The sequence below is a fragment of the Arachis ipaensis genome, chromosome B05, assembly GCF_000816755.2.
Source record: "Arachis ipaensis cultivar K30076 chromosome B05, Araip1.1, whole genome shotgun sequence".
Taxonomy (NCBI): domain Eukaryota; kingdom Viridiplantae; phylum Streptophyta; class Magnoliopsida; order Fabales; family Fabaceae; genus Arachis; species Arachis ipaensis.
This window is the reverse complement of record NC_029789.2, coordinates 21,608,072-21,614,509: the sequence shown is the minus strand read 5'-3', so window position 1 is coordinate 21,614,509 and position 6,438 is coordinate 21,608,072.

The following is a 6,438-nucleotide window of genomic DNA, read 5'->3' as shown; positions in this document are numbered from 1 at the left end:
TGTTTACTCTTGTGCTTGTGCTTGATGATGAATTTGCTTGAGTATTGATGAATTTGTTTGATAACACAAGGGGGAGTGATGGGCGGAAAATTTTTAATTAAGAATTTCTAATAAGAATAGCGTTGCAAGTACAGCTCTTAACCGACGAAAATTTCGCTTATCAATTTAAAAAGAGTTGTCACAATTTAAGAATAAAATACTGGGAGTAGAATTCCCAGGTCGTCTCCCAACGAGTTGACAAAATAGTACAATTTATTGGTCAGGAATTTTCTGAGAAATTTTAGAGTTGGAGAACGGAAAAATAAAATGATTATTAGTTAAAGCAATAAAAATTAACAAGAGGTTTTATATATTTGAAATAGAAAGCCTTGACTGGGAGAAGATTAATCGGAATTTCTATCCTTGTTGAAATTCCTCAAATATAATAGTAAGAGGTTATTATTCTACTTAGTTATCCATTACTTAATAAAGAAAAGTCAAGTAACTAACTAACTTTGATTCACAAGTCCTAATCCTCTCCTAGGGAAGGATTAGAGTAAGTGACTAGAGAGTCAGCCAACAACTTTCAATTACAAATTAACACTTGAGTATTCCAACTCAATGGTCTCCTATTAATCAACTCCCAAATCAAGTTGGGAGTCTACTCCATTGACATGAGTGCCATTTTCATAAACATATAAAGGGAGTGAAAAGAAGACATGGTAATTCAAATAAAGTAATAACAGAAAATTAATTAAAGGTAAAAATAACTCTTTGCATTAATAAATTCCAAAATCGAAGATATCCATATGTAACTCTGAACAAACTGAATGGAAAGTAAAAGAGTAAGGAAAGAAGAAAGCAAACTGTAATGATAAGGACTTCAAACGGAGGTAGTAACTCTTCTCAATATCCAAATCAAAAGCATAAAACTAGAAAATATGAATGTGAAGAATCCTAGAGGAAGTAGTAGTTTTCTCTCCAAGATTCAAGACTAAAAACTAAAACTGTGTAAAAGTGAATGCGTCTTGGGTCTCTACCTGTCCCCTGGCCCTAGTATGTGTTTCTGGGCCGAAAACTGGGTCCAAAACCAGCCAAAAATCACCCCAGCGTCTTCTGTAATTTCTGCACGTGGCACACGTCATGCATACGTGTAGGTCACGCGTACGCGTCGATGGTCTTCTATGCGTGTCACGCGTGCGCGTCAGTCACGCGTATGCGTCGCTGTGAAAAGCTCCAAGTCACGCGCACGCGTGAGCCATGCGTGCGCGTCGATCCTCGCTGGCCATCTCCTTTGTTTATTGTGTTCCTTCCATTTTTGCAATCTTCCTCTCTATCCTCTAAGTCATTCCTGCCTTATATAGCCTGAAAACACTTATCACACAGATCACGGCATCGAATGGTATAAAAGAGCATTAAAAATTGACAATTTAAAGGCTTAAGAAGCAAGTTTTCAATCATAGAACAAAATTGGGAAGGATTTGTAAAACCATGCAAATTGTATGAATAAGTGTGCAAAGAATTGACAAAAACACTCAATTTAGCACAAGATAAACCATAAAATAGTGGTTTATCAAGGAGTAAATATGTTTTTCCTCCCTTGACGAATTTGTCCGAGGGTGATAAGTTTTAATTGTTGAAACTGTGAGTTTGCTGGTTTAAATATTTTAAACAGTTTGATATTGCAATCTCTGGTAATTTAAATGTGTCAGTTTTGGTGTTTGGTTTTAATGCCTTAGTGCTGTTTGATTAAGTTTATGAAAAGAAAATACATAATGCATAATGTATTATTTTGCTTGAATTGCTGTAAATGTTGTACTACAAGATAATTCTAAACTGAATTTGTGTGTCTTGTATGTATAGTTGTGTCTCTATGAGTGTACATAAACAGGGAACTGAAGACAAGTGCTCATTAAAGGGGAGAAACTCTTTTAAAAGAAAGGAGGAGCACACCAAAAACTACAAGGCATCAAGGGAAGTTTCTGAAACTTACCTAAGTTAAATTCTTTGATTATCTCCCTAAATATTATGTTTGTCATTAAGGAGGAGATTGTTGAGTTAGAAAAAATAATAATATATTGATGATGACAAACATGACTAATTTGGGTTAAAAACCCAAGTGAGTTTTAATGATGTGAATCTATGTGCAAGTCAAATTTGTTTTTGTTGAAATCCAAACCTTGAAAACCCAATCAACTGAAGCAGCTGAATGAAGATAAAAACAAATTAAATTAAGCCCAATTCCAATCAAGCAATATTGAAGCAACCATAAAGCTTTGCCTAGTTCACTTCGAGTATTGGTCAGAAGAAGAGAGTGAGCTTCAGTTTGTGCTCAAACACCAAAGAGGAAGAAAAGGAAAGCTAATCGATGAAGTTAATGTCAAATCAAGATAATCAAAAGCATGCTAAACAAGCACAAAGGTTAAATGTAATTTGTTTCCTTTAACATGCAAGTTAATTGCTTCAATTTTTCTCCTTCTCCTTTCATCACTATTTCGGGTAAGTTGAAAAAAATGGTGGCTGAATTTTTTCTACTGTGAATCAATGACTTACATCGTTTCTTAGAGCTAAAGCACATTTTTAAAGGTGCAGATTTAGGAACCTCACTGAGCAAGCCACTTGCTGCTGCCACCATCTCCTTGGTTAAGCCCAAATCAAATTTTAAATCCCTAATTTTTTGGGCTGATTGAGGAAAGAGAAGGAAGGATGACATGTGGTTCAAGAACCAAGAAGTTGACTTTGAAGGAACCCTAACCGTGGCTTAAAATAAGGTACAAAAAGGAAATTGATTCTTATTAGAAAGAAAGGAGAGAACTCGAATTGGAGAAAAGGGTGAAACCTCACAATAGAGTTTAAAGTCTTGGAAGTATTGTACCTACACTAAAAGAAGCACTTAACCAAGATGAAGAACAATATTTTGAGTTTAGAAGTTGGGTTCAGCGCATAGAGTCAAGGTTGTGAATCATCATCTCCTTCCTAGTTTACTATTTGTATTTTTGTTTCATTGTCATAAATTTTTTGTTTTAATTATGTGGTAAAAGGCAAAAAAGAGAGACATTGATAAAAGCCATTGAGAGAAAAGGGCTGAGTGATACACTTGAGAAAAAAGTCAAGAGTAGTGATTTCAGATTTCTGTTGGTTGTATTTCTGTTTTGTATCAAGTACTTAAGAGGTATCCTTTGCTAAGTTGGGTAAGTACTTAGTGTGTCTAGTTTAGGTAGGTACATAACCAAATCAAGTTTATGTTGAAGGTTGATGTGTCTCAAATAGGATTATGTTGAGTCCTAGAGAATTGGTGTATGTAATACTGAAATGATAGTGAAAATTCTACCAACGTTGTGGTGGAGACTGAATATAGGTTGCATTGCACAAGGCAACTGAATCAGGATATATGGCTGTGTCACCTTCTTCCTTTCTGCTCTTATTATGTTTTTCTGGTTTTATGAGACAAAATGAAATTATCTCTTGCATAATATGCTGCACAGACTAAATTGAAGCCAAATTATAATCTCAGGTTAAAGGCTTTATTAATCAAAATTAAAGAAGGTCATAGATTCAACCCTCCTTCTCTAAGTTATAAAAAACTTTCACAAAGTTTTATTTTTAAAATGTTTATACCAATAACAAACTATAACTAAATTTATATGAAACTAAACTTTTAAATATATAAAATTATGACCTAAGAAATTAAATTAAATATGAGAAGAGTATTGTTGTTCTCAATTACATGTTCTAATGCGCGAGATTTCCCTCCTTTGTATAGGAAAAATTTTATATGAGAAATTTCCAGTATATTCTTTGCTAAGTCATTTCTCAAATTATATGTATCAATTTGTTGCTCATTTTTCGGTATTATTTTCTAAAAATCTGACCAGTACTTTTGAATCAAAATTGTAGATATATGTCTCATTTGAATTTAGACACAATGTTTTTCCTAATCCAATAAAAAGTGAAAGAGATATTCATCATTTACTGCAACATTGTAGAATCATTATGAAAATTGCACTATTTTATTCCCAGGCTGTTTACTCCATCTAGATGGATGAATTAGCTCCAAATATAAAAGATAGAGTTGTAGATTATTCAATTTTCTTCAATTTAGATAATTATATGCATCAATTTGTTATTTATTTTTTAATAATATTTTTTCAAAGTCTGACCAATGTTTTTGAATCAAAATTGTAGCTATCTATCTCAAATCATATGTGCCCCAAGTTTTGCTTATATGTATATCCATAATTGGTAAAGATGTTCGTTTCTGCCTTGCTCTGATCTTAATAAGAAACTAACCTCAGGCACTGAAGTCAAGATGGAGTATATACCCTAAATTGGTTCCCGGAAATTCTCAATGGATTCATCACTAATTGAGATACGTAAAATGGGTGTGGATGTGATTTTTGATATAATAATAATAAGCAGGAGTAAGATGAGATAATAAAATAGGTATTATAGTTCAATTATACCAAAAACAATTATACAAACAACTGGATTTGATCATTATATATGACATCTATACTAAAAAATAAAAATATGTATATTTTGAGCTTATTACGAGTCCATAATATTTATCTCCTTTGCTAAAATTGTCAATATTAGTTATTTATGCAATTCTTTTTTTAGTGTGAAGTTGATGATCACAAGAATTCTGACTCGCACGTATCACTGTCCAGATTTTAGTTTAAAATAATTCATTAGTTGATTTGGTGCAGAGTCTGATAACTAAAACAAACAAGGTCCGTTTTATAGCATCTTAGACTAGAAATTCCACTTCTTTTTAGGAGTATAAACAATGCATACATGAAATACAATAATATATGCAACATCTATATTGTGCATAAATACAATAAGATTAGACAAAAGTAAGTGTATATTCTATCTAGTTTTAGCCTGTATATTCTATCTGATTTTTACTAGCCTCATAATAATAATGCTGCAAGTAAAGTATCGTTTTTGTTCCCAACGTTTGGGATAAATTTTATTTGTGTCTCTAACGTTTAAATCGTCCTATTTGTATCCCTAACGTTTGTAAAAGTGATTCAATGTTATCCTGCCGTCAATTACACATCATGAGCGCTTTAGTTTGAGTTTTAAAAATCTCTTCTTCAAGTTTTAGTATACAAATATCTGGGATAGAATCGAAGATCTACTCCGAAAAATAGCTCATCAAATGTTGAAACTAATTCCTACAACATTTACATAATTCACTTTTCTAGGAATATAATTGAATATAAACACAAATAGTGGGTATAATATTAAAATCAAACACATCCAAGTGAGACTTAATTGAGAATGAATACATCAAAGTAAGAATAATTGAAAAATATAATCTGATTTGTTAGTATAATTGATAGTAGGATAATATTCAACCACTTTTATAAACATTAAGAATACAAATAGGACGATTTAAACGTTAGGGACACAAATAGGACTTACCCCAAACGTTTGGGACAAAAACGATACTTTATGATTAAGAGCAATGCTGCTAATAACCCTCAAGTTCTTCTTTGATTTAGAGTAAAGTATCGTTTTTGTCCCCAACGTTTGGGGTAAGTCCTATTTGTGTCCCTAACGTTTAAATCGTCATATTTGTATCCTTAACGTTTATAAAAGTGGTTGAATATTATCCTACTATCAATTATTCTAACAAATCAGATTATATTTTTCAATTATTCTTATTCTGATGTATTCATTCTCAATTAAGTCTCATTATTAGATGTGTTTGATTTTAATATTATACCCACTATTTGTGTTTATATTCAATTATATCCCTAGAAAAGTGAATTATGTAAATGTTGTAGGAATTAGTTTCAACATTTGATGAGCTATTTTTCGGAGTAGATCATTGATTCTATCCCAGACATTTGTATTCTAACTTCAAGAAGAGATTTTTAAAACTCAAACTAAAGCGCTCATGATGTGTAATTGACGGCAGGATAACATTGAATCACTTTTACAAATGTTAAGGATACAAATAGGACGATTTAAACGTTAGGGACACAAATAAGATCTACCCCAAACGTTGGGAACAAAAACGATACTTTACTCTAATTTAATTTTAACATATAAAATAAGTATACATTTAACTAATCAAAGAAATAGTTAAAATTTGGATGATTTTAAATTTTTGAAAAACAGATATTAAACAGTAAACACACTCGAGAATCACGTAAATATTTCTCATGTTTTATAATACTATGAGAAAAAAAAATAAAGGTAATTACTCACATGAAGATACCAAAAATATCTTTTTATGATGATTCTTGTTTAAAAAGTATAACTTATTTGTTTAGCAACACTTTAAATAAAAGTAACACTTTTACTTTAAATAAAAATCAAGCCCTATAATCTATAATCCAATTATCAAAATGATGTATCTTCACATGATGACAATCATTAAATCTTCATTGGAGTAGTCACCAAAAAATAATGCATAAAGTTAATTATCTAGAATTTAATTCA